At 38.8% G+C, this 18,883-nt stretch overlaps 1 protein-coding gene across 2 annotated transcripts in view; it reads left to right on the top strand.

Annotated features, from left to right (window-relative positions):
* Positions 1–18,883, top strand: part of atxn1a (ataxin 1a) — a 110,450-nt gene that overhangs the window by 19,836 nt on the left and 71,731 nt on the right. For both annotated transcript variants that reach the window (XM_053491795.1, XM_053491797.1), the window contains exon 2: positions 8,537–8,719. The gene's annotated coding sequence lies outside the window, so the exon portion shown is untranslated. The remainder of the gene's footprint in view (positions 1–8,536; positions 8,720–18,883) is intronic.

Raw genomic sequence — 18,883 nt, forward strand, 5'->3', positions numbered from 1 at the left:
CTTTTTGCTTTATAAGAAGTATTAATACACAGAGACATTTTTTGTTTTGTGTTAAACAGTAGTTTTGGATTTGTGTGCATGTTGTGGTTACGTTTTGCAAAGATCGAGTACACTTGCCAGGTGTGCGGCAGGATGTTCAGGTACAGGTACAGTCCGTGGACTTTAAGCTGGCCAACAGGGCATGTGATGAAGTTATGAAACGCACTCTGGGCTCAGTGTTTTCGGCTCCTGGACTTTGGCTTGCTTGCTTGGGCTTGGGAACTGAGCTACAAGGCCAAAAACTGAGCCATCAATCACCGTGAGCATGACCGCTCAGCTTGTACATACAGTATCTATGGCCTGGTTGAGGTCCGGACATGAGGTTCTTTTGAAAGATCTTTTCTGGGTTGAGACATTCCATCACCCTTCCATCCATGCATTCATCCTGGCAGATGCGCTGATTTGAATATTTAAAAAACTGCTCATCCAACTTTACACATGGGTGTGTCTAGAGCTTACACAGAATATAATGTGTGAAGAAATTCCAAAAACATCCAGTGAGCGTTGGTTCTGAGATCAGAATGTGTTGGGAGGTCAGAAAAGGACTTTTTGGAGACCAGAAGTGTATGGTAACTAAAATGATCACTTTTTACAATCAAGGTCAATTCCTAGAGAAAAGCATCTCAGAACACACACCATGACAAACCCAGGCTGATGGACTACAAGCAGAGATCTAATTATCTGTCTGTCTGTTTGTCTGCTTAATTATAATTGATTTGATTCTTTCCCGTGCTTCTATTGCTTCTCAACTTCTGAACTTTGTGTGTATGAGAGAGAGCGAGAGTGAGAGAGATGCACAAAAGAAAAACATGCAGATAGCCGTAAAGGGATGATGATGGGTAAAGACATGAGAATTCCGACAGAGAAGACAGACAGACAGACAGACAGACAGAGTGTAGGAGTAACCTGAGAGAAAGTTCGGGCAGCGTGAGGCCAAACAATAAAAAGACAAAGGGTGTGTCAGATTGAGAGACTTTTAAAGTGTGTGTGTGAGAGAGAGAGAGATAATAGTAAAGATCTTATGGCCTATCACTCTGTAATATAAACACAGCTGCTTTTGTGCAGGAGAGATAAACTGGAGAAGTGAGCAAAAACTACAGCATGAGGAATCAAACACACACACACTTATGAGAATAAGGCTTGCTGGGAGTTCTTGTGTTTACAGAGGAGGGACGTTTCTCTCTTGTTGTCTTTCTTCATGATTAGATTCTTGTAGACCAGATAAGTGTGGAACGCAAGTGATGTTCTTAAACTTCACCTATTTTGGAAATTTCACCTATTCAATGTGTACCGACTTCTTTTTATTTCTTAGTTTTTTTTCTCATTCGTCTTCTTTTCTTGGGTGTCATGATAAATGTTAACTTATAATTAGCTACTTATCCACTTCGGGAAAGTCATTGTGTTTGCATTCCTGATGACACCACTGCGCTGTTCTTGCTCAGCTGATGTGATGCATTGGGTTGGGTTGGATGCGTTGAACGAGGTTGGCCTTGGTTGAACTTTGGTAATTCGCGTTTGTGGATATTCACCTGAACTTCTCATACAGGTTTTGTCTGGATATTTGGGGGAATTACGTTACCATCTCCAAAAAAACATGCCAGTAGGCCGATTGTCCACTTTAAGGCTGTGAGTCTAATGCGGACGCTTCTGTCCTCTGCAATGGCACAGATGTAGCCATACATAAACTGATTAAAACATCATAGTTGTGTGAGCGCTCATTCATTTCAAGCAATGGATACGTTTTTTGCAAAAATATGCTAATTGCATTTGGCTCTGGAGGACAGCAAGCAGTTAGTCAGGTGTTTTTATTGTGATCTGTAGGAATGAAGAAAGCCAGATGCCTCACTTTAGCTGTTTTAGCAGTTACTACTAGTAAAATCCTTGCGCTGCCGGGGCTGACTGATGTCAGCAAAGGCTCCAGGCATGTGCAGAGGCAAAAAGTCGCATGAATTCCAATGTGCTCGTTCTCATAAAAAAATACATGAATGCATAATGAATATATCTTATCCAGGACAATGTATAAAAGTGACTCAGATTTGATTTGAAAAGCAGTAGATTTTATACTTCAGATCAGATCTGTGTCACGTTAGGGGGAAAAAAAATCAGAATTGAGTCACTCTAGACTGGTTTGTGTCTAGGTGTGAGTGTGTGGATGGTGTCCTGTGATGCACTGGTGTCTCACACAGGGTGTCTCCCTCATGCATCTCACGCCCAGTGCCTCCATGATATCTATAGTAGTGATGATGATCTACCGTGACCGTGACCAAGATGAAGTTGTTACTAGGGCATGCATGATGACTGCATTTAAGCACCTTATTATATGGATTCTGAATGTCTACATGTTAGCTGTTCTTCTGCCTCCTCCTCCTCATTCTTTGGACTTAAGTTGTGGCCGTAGTGCCTTACCCTGAGAATAAATATTACCCTACGGATTTTTGAATGTTTTTTGAGGCAGTCATCTGGATTTGTTGCTGTATTTCATTCCACCTAAATTGCATAGAGGAAAGAAAATGTCGCTCGCTGCTATGATCTCATCTCTGACATCCTGCTGTTGCTGGAGTCATAAATAATTTTTTTTGCACTTTGATGGGAAATGCACAATGTCTTGTGTTAGTCGCTTGCAGGAACAATGGTTATAGTTTTAACCACAGTCACTTTATTAGGAACACGCAATACAAATGCTGGAAATATTCAACGGGTTGGATCGGGGTGATGTTTTTTTCTCATCTTCAGCAGACTGGATTTGGAATTCCTGTTCTCGGCTGATAAGAGGGAAACTGATATGACCCCTCTACTTTTGGATACAGTAAACCTGTTTAAGGTTTGTGTTTTGTAAAGGTTTCTCTGCTCATTTCTTTTTAAAGAGTGGTTAAAAGTCCAGACTTTATTCTTCACATACTGTATACATCACTGCACAATAAAATTTTTTCTTCTTCGTATATCCCAGCTTGGGCTGTTGGGCCCGTGAGCATGGCCCCTTAACCCGGTCTGCTCCAGGGGTGCTGTATAATGACCCTGCACTCTGACCCCACTCTACAAAAAGCTGGGATATATCTGGTGGAGCTGGGGCTCGAGCCGCCAAGCTTCGGATGAGTAACTCAGAGCCTTAACACACTGAGCCACACAGTATCTTTCCTGTCAGCTTTGTGAGTCTTATCAGCAAGACATTTCTACTTATGGTACAACTGTTTTTTGCAAACTTTTCAGACTACTGTGGGTGAAAATTCAATTCAATTTTATTTGTAAAGCGCTTTTAACAATTGTCATTGTCACAAAGCAGCTTTACACAATTGAAAGAATTATTTAAGTTTGTATGGAATGTGAATGTGTATAAATCAAAATGGTCAGACAGTCCCTGATGAGCAAGCCGAATCTTCCTGAGATGGCAATAGAAAGAAACCTTGAGAGGAACCAGACTCAACAGGGAACCCATCCTCATTTGAGTGAAACAGAGAGCAGGAATTGATCTGCATCATACTGTGTGTTAGGTGGCAGCCAGTTCAGCTATAACATTTGATGTTAATTGATGTTAATATAGAGTCCAGGTAGTTATTGGAGGCTCAGGGAGACTCGTAGGAAATTCCAGTCCTGAACTATCGCTCAACTGCAGCCAAGTCAAGTCCTCAGAGAAACAGCTGTCAACATCAGTCGAGACCAGAACCATCTTCATGGTAAAAAATCCCAGATCAGCATTTCTGAATTACTCAAATCAGCCCACCTGGGACCGACAGCCATGCCACCGAGTTCACATTCTCCCCCCACCCTTTTTTTAAAGTGAAAATGAACTGAAGCTCTTGCTATGTACAGTATTTGTCACCAATTTTTTTACACATCCACACACTCATTTACACACTTTGGGCAATTTTGGGAACGCCAGAGTACCCGGAGGAAACCCACCAAGCACAGGGAGAGCATGCAAACTCCATGCACACAGAGACGGGAATCGAGCCTGGACGAGCATAGAACCCAGACCCTGAAGGTGCAAGGTAACAGTGGTAATCACTACACCACTGTGCCACATCAGGAGAATACAGTACCTGTTAGTATTAAAAACTTTTAAACATTTGAAAACATTGTGCCGTTCACTCTTCTCCGACTTCCTACCTGTCCAGCTGCTGCGCCCTGGTATAAAAAGAGGAAACGCTTTTTAAGTCTGTGTGAAGAAATGGGAGAAGACCCTCTCCTTGCTGAAAGCCTAGAAGTCTGAGGTGGTGTCTGGTCCCTGGCTAAAAATAGTGCTACATTTTGCATGTAAAGTTACTCCTCGACACAGAGACGTGAGACAGGAAATGCAAATGGAGCGAAAATCTTACAGGGAACTACAACGAGTTTCTCTCTGCAGAGTTGCCTTGGCTACTGCGTCTCTTGCGAGCTGTCATCGACTGCCCTAAACTGTCCTAGCAACAGACAGGCAGATGGCATAGCAACCGGGAGACAGAGAGAGAAAGGGGAAGAGAGAGACAGAGAGAGAGAGAGAGGGAGACTCAGGTCAAGGTTTGTCTATGCAGTTTTTAAAACTTAGCTTAAATGAGACAGTGTATAAATGTCTCAGTGCAACATCCTGATCATGTCCTCATTCTGTTTTTCCTCACTATGAGCATGTTTAAATATGAGAATCCTAACATTCATTCAGTTTCTGTATTATTATTATTGTTATTATTATCCCAGTGGAGAATTTATGATTGTGCAGTGGAAGATTTGTCACTTGAGGATGCTGTTCCTCACCAGGTTCATGACCTCCCGAAGGTGTCTCATGTGACTCATTCTCATTTACCAGCTCACGTCATTAACTCCGATGTAAAGCACTTCTCCTTACATCACATTATGAGCGCACAATACTACGGCTATGACTAAACACACTAGTGACATATCTCAGATCTCCATGTGTCTTTTTTGGTAAAGCGTTCAAGTCTTCTCAGGTGTTGACTGAATTCGTCCTGTAGACTGAGAAGCCTGGTGTGTCCTTTCCTTCCACAAAGGTCTCCCTAGAGGTCTCTGTCTTTTCTCAGTCCTTCGAAATGTTCGTTTGCGCTAATATTTTTTGGTTATACTCTGAAATCTGTCCTTTTTAGAGTCGACCAGGATTTGTGATAAAATTTCTCGTGAATGAAGCTGTAAAAAAACAAAAACTGATTAACAGTACGGTGATGAGAAATTGTAATTTTACTGTGCTGTAAGGTAGATGTATATATAATACATCTAATATATAATTGAATATAATTGAATCATATACAGTAATTGAATCTTCATCTCCATGAAGTAGAAGGTCAAACTGCACAATGCTACTGTGCAATGATCTTCCTGGACGGCAGCATCCTGCTATGTGCTGTGTACAAACATCCTGCATTATTAATGTCTTCACATGTTCAGTCAAAGCATCATAAAAAGTGTGAAGTGGGAGGAGCATTTAGAGTAAAACACTAGTAGAGGGGTCTGAAGGCATGGGGGAAGTAGGAGGTACATACCATCTGTCTGGTCTGCTCTCATTACTCTAGTCAGGTTAAGTGAGAAATGAAACTGCCACCCACAAATGCTGAGTCAGGAGAAAAACTGTGCAAGTGTGTGTGTGTGTGTGTGTGTGTGTGTGTGTGTATGTGTGTGCATGCGTGCATGTGAGTGTGTGTGCGGACATGTTTTGATATCTTGGTGGGGAGCAAATGTTCTTACAAGGATAAGAATATCTGATGACAGTTTTTCACCTTTTGGGAAAATTTGTACGTTTTTTATTTATTTATTTATTTATTATTAAGAAATATTGATTTATTTACTTACGAATTGTATGATCTTTGTTGTAACTGTTACTGTAAGTGTACATAGATTAACAGTAGGTGCACGGTCCTCACATATATAGACAGATACATTGGTGTGTGTGTGTGTGTGTGTGTGTGTGTGTGTGTGTGTGTGTACGCTTGTGTTTCTGCATGTGAGTACTTGTCTTATCTATTGCACAGGCTCCAGTCGCTCCCTCTGCAATGTTACAGAAGTAAACTTTGTCACTAACTCTTTGGAACTGCGGTTAACTTGCTCGGTGATTCGCTTCACAGAAGTGTACGAACCCGCGCCAAAACCGAGGCTGATTAACGCTCACCTCATGTGACCCCATTAATTCACGTGTTAATATAACACCGGATGTGATACATTTGGAGGGACAGCTTATTAACCCCTTCATTTTGTATATATTGTATGCTTTATATATATATATATATATATATATATATATATATATACTAAAGATACTTAAATACTAGAAGAAATACGAAATATATGTTAACTTTATACTGTATATGTGTATATATTTTTATAGTATGTATATATAGTATGTATATGTGTGTGTGTGTGTGTGTCTGTGTATATATATATATATATATATATATATATATATATATACACACACACACACACACACACTATCTTGCTCAATAGCCTTTATTACATAAAAAAAATCCAGAAGCATGCTCTGTTTTTTTTTTTTTTTTTTTAGTTTTTGCTTCCTTTCTTAGCTTTTAATTATCATAGTAGAAGCCAGAGAATTTAGATCAATGGAGTAGGTAGTGTACATATCGCACCGGTCTCCATAATCCCCACATACTACACACTTTATTGTTTTCCCTGTGCCTACAACTCAAGATCAATGATCATCCTTTGCCTCCTTTCCGTCTCCAGGATTCTCTCGGCACATGCCGCTGTTCAAACCCTGCACATCCTCCTTCCGGTGCCACGAGGGATGTTTTTCAGTACACAGTAATAATATGATAATTGTGCTTTTCTCAGAACATGTTTTGACCTCCAGAACAATGAGGGAAGGAACAGAAACGTGCCACTATGCTCGCAGGTAGTACAGTGAGCCTTTGTGAAGATAGGAACAATATGCAGTGTCAGTCGTGATGGGCTGCCCAGAAGGGGAAGCACCAGTCGTGAAAGAAGTGAAACCGCCCAGGTTTTCAGGCAAAGAGCAGAAATAGTTTGTGACTCGAACAAACAAAGCGTGGTTGCCATGCCGACAAGCATCTATAAATAGCAGGCGGCTTTGTTTTCTTTTCTTTCTTTTTTTTTTTGCCAGCGCTCTGCTGTCCCCCAGTGAGCATCAGAGACTCGAATGGCCCTCGCAGAGGTCCTGGTTAATAAGCCTTTCCTCTGCTCAGTTATGGAATGCATGAATGCGGATGGGTGGAGTGAGATTAAACGGTCATCGTATAAAAAGGAGACATTTTTCACACATGTGGAAATGAGCTGTTCCTGTTCGCTTGTGTCCTAGATGCTGAAGGCACTGGAGGGTATCTGGTGTTTATCAGGTAGGTTAGATTATAGCAGCAGTTCAATTGTACAGAAAAGTAGTAGATCTGATGGGGCAAATAGTATGTTTCTCAAGATGATGCTACTGAAAGTGCCTGATACAACAAGTGGGCAAAAAAAGGTCTAGGGTGAACTTATTGGATTTAAAGGAGCACTTTATAGTTTGCAAAGCCCTCTGCTGGCCAAAAGGTAAACTGCAAGCTGTTGCCTGTATCTGTTGATCTGCGTGCACCCACAGTAATGTGAAAACTATGAATGCCTTGTAAGTGGTATTTTTAGTATAACACAACAGGCATGTGGGTAAGGATTAATTTCTGGGCCAGACATTTTTTAGATATATGTATTTCAACATACTCCCAGCACTTATCTATATACTATATTAAATTTTTATTCATTATAATATGAGACCTATTATTATAATTTTCAGGTAATTTTTAGCCATTCAGGAGGGTGTCCAGTGTCTATGTACAAACCAAATTAACATTTATTTTTTCCCCATTTTGCCCATTTCTTTCCTTTCTTTTTCATCCCTCCTTCCACCCACCCTCAATCTCAGCTCGAACCCTCGAGCTGCAAGGCCCAAGTGCTAACCACTACACCACATATTGTATAGGAATATGAAAAATATTTTATAAAATAAAAATAAAAATGAAGAACTAGAAAATATCAAATTATTATGCATGTGTTCACGCACACATGAAAACATGAAAACAACATAATGTTTTATGTCAGAGCAGGACCTTACACATCAAAGAAAAAAAAATATGAAAGTAAAAAATACAAAAAGAGATAAACAGACTTTAATGTTGATTTGTAGTCAGAAACACTTTGAAATGGCATTTTTAAAACTGACAATTGTTCTGGTGTGGGTTGGTATGGCAACGTCCAATGATGTGAGGTTCCATGCAGAGATGTAATTCTGTCCCTTTGGTCCAAAATGTCAGGTTACGACATTACAAGGTACACAGCGAGGAACATGTAACTGATTGAAGCTCTGAGTTGTGAACTGTTGTATTTGATAAACTCTAAAAACCTCCATTACATGCCACAGAATGACAATACACATTTGACACAGATTTCTCTCTTTGCTCTAAGATGGAAAACCACTAGCTGTGATCAATGCCCATTTGTATGTCCATGCATTCTCTGTGTATATAGAAAGAATTTCCTCAAGTTTACGTGTTGATCTGTCTGTGTTTGGCAGGGAATGGTGAGAACAGCTGGAGCCAGGCAGACACAGATGTGGACAGACAGAGTGGCACTTGCAGACAGTTCCCTAACAATCTAGTGCGAGAGATTCATACAGACCTGCTAACAGCTGGACGCTGAGATTCCCCTAAACAGCTCGGTGTTACCTGGACACAGGCTTCTCATCTCATCTGACTGAGTATAACAACAGATTTTTTTTTCCCTCTTATATGCTATCGTTGCTTTATTTGGAAGACCTGGAAGCAGGTTTTGGAAAGCTTTTGTTCTCCAGGGTGTTCGATCATACAGTATGCTTCTTTTTTAAGTACTATTGTTCATTAATTTTACGTGGTGATGTGTGTTCTGTAGCTTCATGCATTTTGCCTTACACTTTCATCGTGCTATAATAAGTAAAATCTTAAAATTTGTTACAAAAATACTACTTGAAATATACAAAGATATATAAATGGCATTGGATTGTTGCTTGTCTGACTCTATGAGAACTTATGAGTATAAGTAATAGTGGCAGGGAGCAAAGTCAAGGGTGCCAATACTTTAATCCTACAACCAACAGAGAATAGTTCATGCTACTGGAGACTATTACTTGCTTGCTATTTGTCCATGTTTTTTTCACTTGTGTAAGTTAAAAGTAAACTCCATAGAACTACAGTACTATACAAAAGACTTGAGCCACCACTAATACAGCGTTCTTCATACTAAATTAAATGATGTAAATTAGAATAAATAAAAGAAATATGAAAACATGTTTGATTGTAACAAGCTGCAAAGTGCAAGGAGCAATTTAACAATTGGTTGTTTATGTGACAACCTCAGCAGCAACCTCATTTCCCCTCTCGTCTGATTCATAGGCCACTGATTTGAACTGGTCAGGTAAAGGGACTGGACTGAAAATGGAAGGCAAAAAAAGTCATTCAGGAAGCTTGGAAAGCTATTTCTCAAAACTGCATTAAAAATACAAAAATGTCTGGCTCTTTGGAAGCAAAATCTGAAGAAAGGAGTGATGTGCTCAAGGCTTTTGCTCAGTACAGTACATTAAAGTATATCATTTTCTCTTTATATATTATGATCTTAAATATTCTGATTGGCACACTCATCATCACATTTTTAAAAGTGTTATGCAATTGTTAGTACAGCAATTATATAAAAAATTTAATAATAAAGAAGTTAGTAATTATAATTGGCATCCTAAAGGCATGAATGACTTCATCATCTGATTGAATGCTACTGTACATCTCATACAGTCTAGTCTACAGTAATTCTGACCTTGTCCACATTCCTCTCAGTTTGTCACTATTTGCTAGATGAAGGCTTTAGTCATCTGGTCTGTAGGAGTTCAGTCAGATCTAATAGCTGTGAAATGCTGTGCTGATGGATGGAGTGAGCCTAACCGACTGTATATCATGTTGTTTCTGTTCCTACTTCACTAGTAGTTATGTGTTAAGCTGGGTGGCGAGAGGTCAGGCCTTATATCTTTTGCGTCAAAATGCGTTTAGTTTAGCTATTTTTCCCTTCATCCTGCACCTCCTTCTCCTTCGTTCTTGCTTTCTAAGGACTGAAACTGCCTTGTCTTTTCACCTCATCCACCTGCTCTCTCTTTGTACTCAGCCTTCACTAGCTTGCTCACGCTCTCTTCATACAGTATACTTTTATTCTCTTCTATTTATCATCTCTACTGTTTCTCTCCTTATCACCCACGTGTTCTTCTTTTCCGCCACATATCCTTCTCACTTTTCTGTAGCTATACATTTTTTTTGGCGCATTGCCATTCCGCGACGCATTCCTTTATGTGTGAAAAACAAGCATTCTATAATACAGGAGCTGAGCTTTTAACGGATTTTGCTGGCAGGGACACATTTAACTAGGGCTGAGCAATTAATCAAAAATTAATTGAAACCGACATTTAGAACCTCAAATCGATCTGATCCTGCCCATGTCAACTATTATGATTTTTTTTTTTTATTCTGGTAATGCTTTTTAAAAAACATAATTATAAAAAAAATTGGGTGTGTTCATGTAGTGTCCTCTTAAAAGCATACAACATATGTGTGCAGTCACATGACTAACCCCCATCCTGCCTGTGACGTAGAAGCAACATGAAGGAGAACTCTCTTATTAGTAAAAATATGGCGGCCATAATAGTTGGGCGTATTCACATTTCCAAGCTTGCTAGGGAAAGAAAGAAAAAATCACCATCATTGATTATAGTTAAGAAATAAAATGTTCACACTCATTCATGATATTGATTTGAGGTCATATCTCCCAGCATTATGTTTGACTGTATGAAGGCATTCCTGATTTCCCTCGATACAGAATAATTTTTTAAACACTGTCATAGACAAAATACTGTAAATATCACTGTAGCTCATTTATTTTAATGTATATATATATAATATTATTATCACCTATGAGCTTTTCTCTCCAATTACAGAAAATATTTGAAATAAAAATATGACTCATGTGAGTTCAGGTGTACATTATTAACCAACTACTTTTTTATTTATTTATTTTATTTAAGTGACCAATAAAACAAGCTGTATATCTGTACTGGATGTCTTTAGCAGCACGTTTACAATATCTATGAAAGTGACAGATTATGCACCTTTTTGAGCTTAAAGTTCCATATGCTATAGATTTGATGTTTTAGGTTTTAAGCATCTTCCTAACTTTCTTTACTCATGCCTTTTTTTGAATTTTGCAACTAAATCATTCTTATGTAGCGCTTCACAGATGTACCTTTCATTTGACGAAGACCTCCATGCTTGACACGAACAAGCAAAAAACTCCCTCATTTCTGAACTGCTCTGTTTCATACATTTCCGCTCTGTTTCTTTGCTGTGATGGAGAATGATTTAAATCAGCTGCCTAAAATATTTCTAGTAAGAGAGAGTAAGAGTAAGTAGAGTAAGTATACTTCAATAAGAGTATATTTTCTTATAACAAAAGTATTTATTATTTTTCAAGACTTTCTATATGAAGGCTATTTTTTATTTTATATACACATGCAATGCCATGCCCATATTTCCATATATGAACCAAACCATGTCTCTGGTCTGTGACTGCATATAGACTTTAAACTAAACTGTCAGTATATAGTGGCTTGTGTTCACACCGAGCTTTCAATACCTTAATATTTCCAGGATTTTACTCTTCTTCTGACTTCCCTTTACACGTACCTTCTTCCTGATTAGCAAAATCTAAGTAAGTGTTTGTCTGTGTGTTTAAAAAGGGCTTTAAAGTTGTCCGCTCTGTGCTCTGCTGTCTGTGGGTGGACATTCTAGATGTGAACTGCATATGAATCTAATAACTCATAGAAAAAGGTCTTCTGGATATGTGATGTGCTGTGGCTGTATGTGAGTGTGTGTGTGTGTGTGTGTTTGTGTGTGTTTTGCACAGGGACAACACTGCATACTGGTTGTGGATGCAGCTGTGGTCGTGAGCAGCAGTGCATAGATAAATCTGTCAGACTGATAGCACTACTTTTTAACTTCTGTCAGTGATCTTTCCAACTTTCTCTCTCTTTCTCTCTCTCTCTCTCTCTCTCTCTCTCTCTCTCTCTCTCCTTCTCTCCCTTCCCTTAAGACCTCCCAAACATCACATTCTCTGATCTCTCTCTCTCGCTCTCTCTCTCTCTCACACACACTCACTCTCTCTCTCTCACACACTCACTCTCTCTCTGTCTCTTTTTATTTTAGCCGAATAAAAATCTATTCCGCCTCATTTTTTCCTATTGCCCATTGCCTGTGTCCTATCTGCCATCCCCTTTTATTTGTGTCAGCGATCACTGCCAGGAAAAGTGTTCATGCCCTGGAATGCTCTGCACAGAATAACCCACATTGCAAATCCTTTTTTTTTTTTTTTTTTTTTGGAAAGGGAACCTACTGCTTTCTTTTTTCATTATTTAATCGCTCACATACACCCAGGTGTCGGACAGGTTGAGGAGCCTAGATTTTTTTTTTAAGTTTTGTATTGTAGTTGCCGTACTTTCATAGATTTTCTAAAACATAAACTGCTGATGTTTCATTAGAAGAGAAAAAATATCAGGGAGCATAACCTGCTATTAGTTACCTTTGTTTAAATTTAGCCATACAGTACTTGTTGCTGAGATGGTGGCATGGTGATGTAGTGGTTAGCACTGTAGCCTTACACCTTAAGGATCAAGGGTTCAGGTCTCCCCGTGCTTGGTGGGTTCTCTCTGGGTAATCCGTTTTTTTTTTCCACAGTCCAAAGATATGCAGATTAGGCAAATATTCCAAATTGCCTTTAATATGTCAGTAAGTGTGCGTGTGTTTGTTCCCTGCAATGCAATCCAGGGTGTACCCTGCCTAGTGCCCCAAGATCCCTGAGGATCGGCTCCAGGCCTCCACAACAGGATAGTAGTATAGAATATAGTATAAAGTATAGAGAATAGGTGAGAGTGAGTGAGTGAATGTTGCTGGGATATAACATAACTAGCTAGCTAACATACACAAAGGGGCAGTATGACAGGAAGGACCATGTCAGTGCAGCTTGTTGAAAATGTATTGTATGTAGTTACACTATGTGTGTTGGGGGAGTTGATTATTAGCATAATTGAAAATGAATGTTTTTAATCGATCACAGGCACAATAACAATGGTGAAGTCAGTCACCTTTTTATTCTTCAAAATGGTTTTGATGTCTCATGAAATATAGGGATAAAGTTAATAACATTTGTGTGAATAGGAGATTGTTTGCTTCATTAGAAATCTTACAATTCTTAAATGATTTCTAAAAAACTCCCATTTTCTGTTTCTCACCTTCTAGTGTCCATAACAAGTTGTGCTGTTGTAGGTTGAAATTTAATGTTTTTAAAAAGGCTTTTGTTTGGTAAATTATGAACACCAACGTTGTTAAGGCTGAGTCTGATTAGCTAGATAGCATCTTGTGGTTTTGTTTTTTTTCCTCAACTGACCATGTAAAAGCAAAGATACCTTAAAACAAAACAAATATAATATAAACAATTCCCTCAGCAGAGGCATTAAAATATATATTTAAAAAATCTGTTCAACGAACATGACTTTGTTTAACCAACTTTGCTAATCAATAGCGAAACACTGTGGGCACTAAGTACAGTACAAGCTAGCAAATGGCTGAGGCTGTTACATTTTCCTAGCTAACACCTGGCTAAAAGTGCAAGCAAATGAAAATCACTGGGAATATAAACATTTCTTTTCAGAAGTCTTGGTAAATTATTAGAAGAAGACATCATATACAGTAAATTACCCTGTGGTGAAATTTTTTTTCTAGACAGGTGCAGCATAATGACACTGAGGAAAGCTAATGAGTTAGCTAGCTTAAAAGTATAGTGACAATGAAAACAAGACAAAAATGTCTAGAATATCAACATTATTGAAAGAAAAAACGTGTTTTCTTGTCCCTCATGCCAGAATTTACTGTAATTGGGCACTTAAACTGGACCAGTGTCTCTAATGACCCAAGTGACAAAATCTGTCCTGTTATTCCACCATTCCTAAAGAAACTACTCAGCCGAATACACACGGTTACTGAAACTAATTTAGCACTGACATTGAAGGATATTTTAATCACAGGCTTTCACCTCGACACGCTTATCCTTTCTCAATCCTGGCACGCACATTCTGTTTTCCATACTTATCATCACATTTTTATTTATTTATTTATTTTTTTACATCTCCACTTATACACTTTCTATCTCTCGTCTTCCTTTCTCTGTTTTCCTCTAATCATTAAACAATGAGGTAATTACCTGCACCAGGGCTTATGAATTCATTCATTTGGTGTGTAATTACCAAAGCATTGTGGAGTGCTGAGCGAGAAGGTTCTCTCCTTTCCTCACAAAGAGGCTTTTCACATTTTTAGTAAAGGAGTAAGTGTCCTTCTATCCGTTAAAATACTTGTTGACGAACGGCATCAGTTCTGTTTGCGCGTGCCGTGTCATTCAGGTGCACTCATGTATCTCTGTCCTGTTTGGACTAAATGAGTTTGCCTTCATTCGCACTTGCTTTAAGCACAGATGGTCGAAAACAAAAAAGGCAATTTTTTTAGTGTTTTGAATTTGAATTTGAAAGCAATCTTATCTAGAGTACTGACCAAGGAAATGTCTCGGTTTAGTGAGAACTGTTTGGAGTTGTTGAAAAGAAAATAAATCTCCTGCGATTTTATTAAAGGCAGAAAGCCAGGCATATATATACAGAGTGTAGATTGTTGGATATCTGTACACTCAGGATGTTAATCGATTGACTCGTTTCCAGTTCGTCTGTGAAAGAGCTCCTTTGTGCACGACTCCTGCCTCGCTGCAATGAAAGTCAGTACAAACCAGTTAGCAGTCCGCTCTCATATCTGTGGAAGCTCACAGAAGGTCAGGAGTAGATTTCAGGAACACCCAGACATTGCAAGCTGTGTTTCCATTAGCCATTAGTGATGTGCCATACAGCACTGACTGATGATCTTTAATATCTCCTGCTTATATAATCCTCCATCTGCAGCTGCAGCGTTATAACGGTGCATATATGTGGTAGGAAACTCCACAATGTGCCCTTTGGGAAAATTAACTGAGAAGTGTTTCATCTTCATAAAAGCAAACCTATATAGTGTAATTTAATTTCATAATCACCAGGCTTTATATATGTGGATCCATCACTGAAGAAAGTGCTTATTCGATGCACTTGCTATATGATGGTATTATAGAAAAAGTAATTATGAGATCAAAGGTGTGGCATGGTGACACAGCAGGTAGAGTTTCCCGGCTCACATTTTCTAGGTCCCTGGTTCAACCCCAAGCTCGGGTTAATGGCTTACTGTCTGTGTAATGATATAAGTGTGTATGTGTGTGCATAATGTCCTGTGATGAACTGATGTCCCATCCAGGATTAGGAACTTGTAATGTGTGGTAATTTATTTCTTTTTAGACATGAATGTAGGATAATCCAGAAATTAGGAAATCAAGCAGAGGCTAAAAACCCAGGAAGTCACAGAACTAGGAAACAGGACACTGGGAACCGAGGCTTGTTATCTTAGCTTTGAGTAGCATGTGCTCATTTGAAAAAGTCGACACTACTGTACCATTTTCTTTAACATTACCTGACCTGACACATTATTAAGTAAAAGAAAATGATCCATTCTCGCCTTCACAGGAAATTTTAAACTCGTATGCAGAACATACTGGCGGGAGCCTCGACCTTAACAGAAGATGTGAGTTTTATATCGATGCCTCATTTTTAGACATCCTACTTTCTTTCTCTCTTGCTTCACTGTAATGAACTTTGACCTAGCACATATCCTTTTATTCTATTCAAATATTGGTGTCTTAATATTTTTCTTTTTTTTAAGTCTATCTCAGATGATGAGGAGATACAGCAGGGAAGCGCTAAAGATAATGTAATAATTGGGGCTCTTGTGGTGCTGATTTATATGCCTTTATGAATTCACAAGGGTTCTTACACCCTCTCTTGTTTCTTAACTAGATACAGTTATCATCACTGGAGGAGGCAATGGCCCATTACTTTCGCCCAGGCTTCTGATTAGAGATTACTTATGTAGCTACCTCTAACCGCCTGACTGAATATTATCATGCAGTAGCAAACTAATTACCTATATTTAAATGCAAAACTGAAAAGAAAATGTTTATACATTACTGACAATTCAGAGAAATATGGCATTTGGTAGATGCTGTTATGCAGAGCAACTTCCATTTATTTCATTTATACACCTGAGCAGTTGATAGTTGGGCACTGTGCTCAAGCGTCCATTAGTGGCAGCTTAGCAGTGCTGGGAATTAAACTTACTATGGAATGACGACTAAACAGTGAAAGCATGTTTGCTTAAATGTAGGGAATGTAAAAGTGCACTTAATCGTCCAGCAATGCAGCTTAGCCTCTGCAGTGCATACCATATGTATATTCTACCTCCTATTACTTTTTAAAATTTGTGTGTGCGTTTGAAATAATTAACTATTTAACACTAACAGGAAATATGATATATATAAAATTGCTCTAACTCATTACCAGTTATAGGTGTTAAAGCCAGTCACTCAGTGTTAAAAATAGTCTCCTTGTAGATACATTTCCACAATCTCATAAATTCTTACAGTACAATATACATTGTATTTCCTAATTATTGTTTCTATTAGTTGTAAAAGTACTAACAATTTCCAAAGAAATTAAACTGTTTCCAGATTCATAAATGAGTTGCTAGAGCTCCATAATATAAACTAGCATATATGAAATATACATGCTATAAAATATCATATTGCTATTGTATTGCAATACAATATGATTGTAATATGTCTTGCAATATGAATTGCCATGCATTATGGTGGACCACTGACGAAATGAGTTTCTCATTATTTCATTGGGTCGTGATAATGCAATGATTTATCACATCCTCTACAGAAAACACACATAGAACATAAGCTACATTTCAGAACGCACAGTTGTGCTGTGTTCAAGGGCTCATTTCCATGTTGAGTGCTAATGCAATATTGGTATTACAAAGGCCATCACTGGGGTAATGGGTACTAAACTAACTATACTGTATATCTATAAATGAAGAAGAAGATATTTGTAAAAGTGGTGCTATAGCATACAACCACCCCAAGATAGTGTGCGTCATCACAGCAGATATGAGATTCAGAGATCTGAATGGCCTCATTTATTACCATGATCGTGTAGCGTTCGTTTATCCTTCCTGGGCAAGCTTTTAAAAAAGGACTCCTGGACAGATCTCTAGTTGAGATCAATTATTAACTTAAAAGATAAACTTAAGGAGGTTAAAGAATCATCTGAGCTAAAATTCACACACCAACACAACAATGCTGCCATCCACAACATTCCTCTACCTCTGTATCTTGCTTTGTAAAAATCGATTTAGTTATGAATCATGATTCTTTTGTGTGTCACCATACTGACTCCAAAATCAGCAAAAAAACAAAAAAAAACAACGTTTTTATGTTTATAATAGAGATACTGGTCGATCAGCAAGTGACCAAAATTAGCTGTTTTCAGTTTGATTGCCCGTGACTAGTGATCATTTGATCAGCCTCAGATATACTCGCTCAATAGCTCAGGACTAATTATAATCAGCTATTTTATACCTGAGCCTCCAATAATGAGCTGGACTCCAAATGAACTTGAGCACATCCTCAGATATATCGAAGTTTCAGCTGCCTAACACTCTGTATGACTGCAAAACAATTCCTACTATCTGATATCACCCAAATGAGGATGAGTTCCCTGTTGAGTCCGGTTCCTCTTATGGTTTCTTCTTTTACTCCAAACTCTGTGAGCTGTTCCATAATTAGGTTAAATGTCATTAAAATGAGTTATCGAGGACCTATCATATGCTACTTCAATATCTGTTATGGAATACAACACAGCCTTTAACAGGTCTCAGATGCTTCTCTGTACGTTAAACATTCGGTATTTGGAGTAGGACATACCATAATACCATTCATGTACCTGGACTTTGTCAGGTTAATGCCGGGGATATACAGTATACACAAATTATTCTCGGCTCTTTCACTGGTCTGTTTTGACTGGGCCTTTGACATGGACCAGTGAGTGGTTAGCAGGAAGTTGGAAAAAAAGCTAGAGTCAGGGAGATTCCTTGTGTCAGCGAGTGAGGGAAAGAATTCAGTAATGCTCTGGAGATTTTTTTTATTTATTTATTTTTTTGCACAAAGCTGAGTTTGAAAGAGAAAAACGTGCTCCAGACGCCGTATGCTGTTGAGGGAAGGAAAAGGCGGTGTGAACAGGCCAGCGTGGGATTGTGTGAATGACTTTCTCGCCCACAGCCTTCCTGACGTGCTGCCAATCGCCCAAGGCTTCCCTGACTGATGGGGCTTGCTGATTGACAGTTACTTCTGACTTTAGTGCCTTCTGTGGAGTGGAAGAAAGCTTAGCTGCTTCCTCTGTCATTCTTTCGCTGAGTTGCTCCCCCCCAAACATTACACAGTTTGTGGTTTCTTCTGTTCTTGTCATCTGCTGTCTGTCTGCCTCATCAGGAATGGACGATGTTTTCCTCTGGGTTCTCCAATTTCCTCCCATCTTGCCTAAACTTCTTGGTAGGTGGATTGTCAGTTGTTTGAATGAGTGTGTAAGCGTGTGTGTGTGAATAGACATGCCCTGTGCTGGATTGGCATGGGATGGACCTCACCTCAACAATTCCACCCTGATCCCCTAACCATGATGAAAAAAAGGAACAATGACATAACTTGATTTAAAAATAAAAGTTAAAAAAATATTCCAGTCAGTTTTTTTTTTTGGCATGAACCTTGATATAAAAGCCATGAGAAGGGAAAAAAACAGTACTGCATGTGTAACCTGAGTTTGAATACAAGGAACTTTTCA

Source organism: Clarias gariepinus, chromosome 3, assembly GCF_024256425.1.
Source record: "Clarias gariepinus isolate MV-2021 ecotype Netherlands chromosome 3, CGAR_prim_01v2, whole genome shotgun sequence".
Taxonomy (NCBI): Eukaryota; Metazoa; Chordata; class Actinopteri; order Siluriformes; family Clariidae; genus Clarias; species Clarias gariepinus.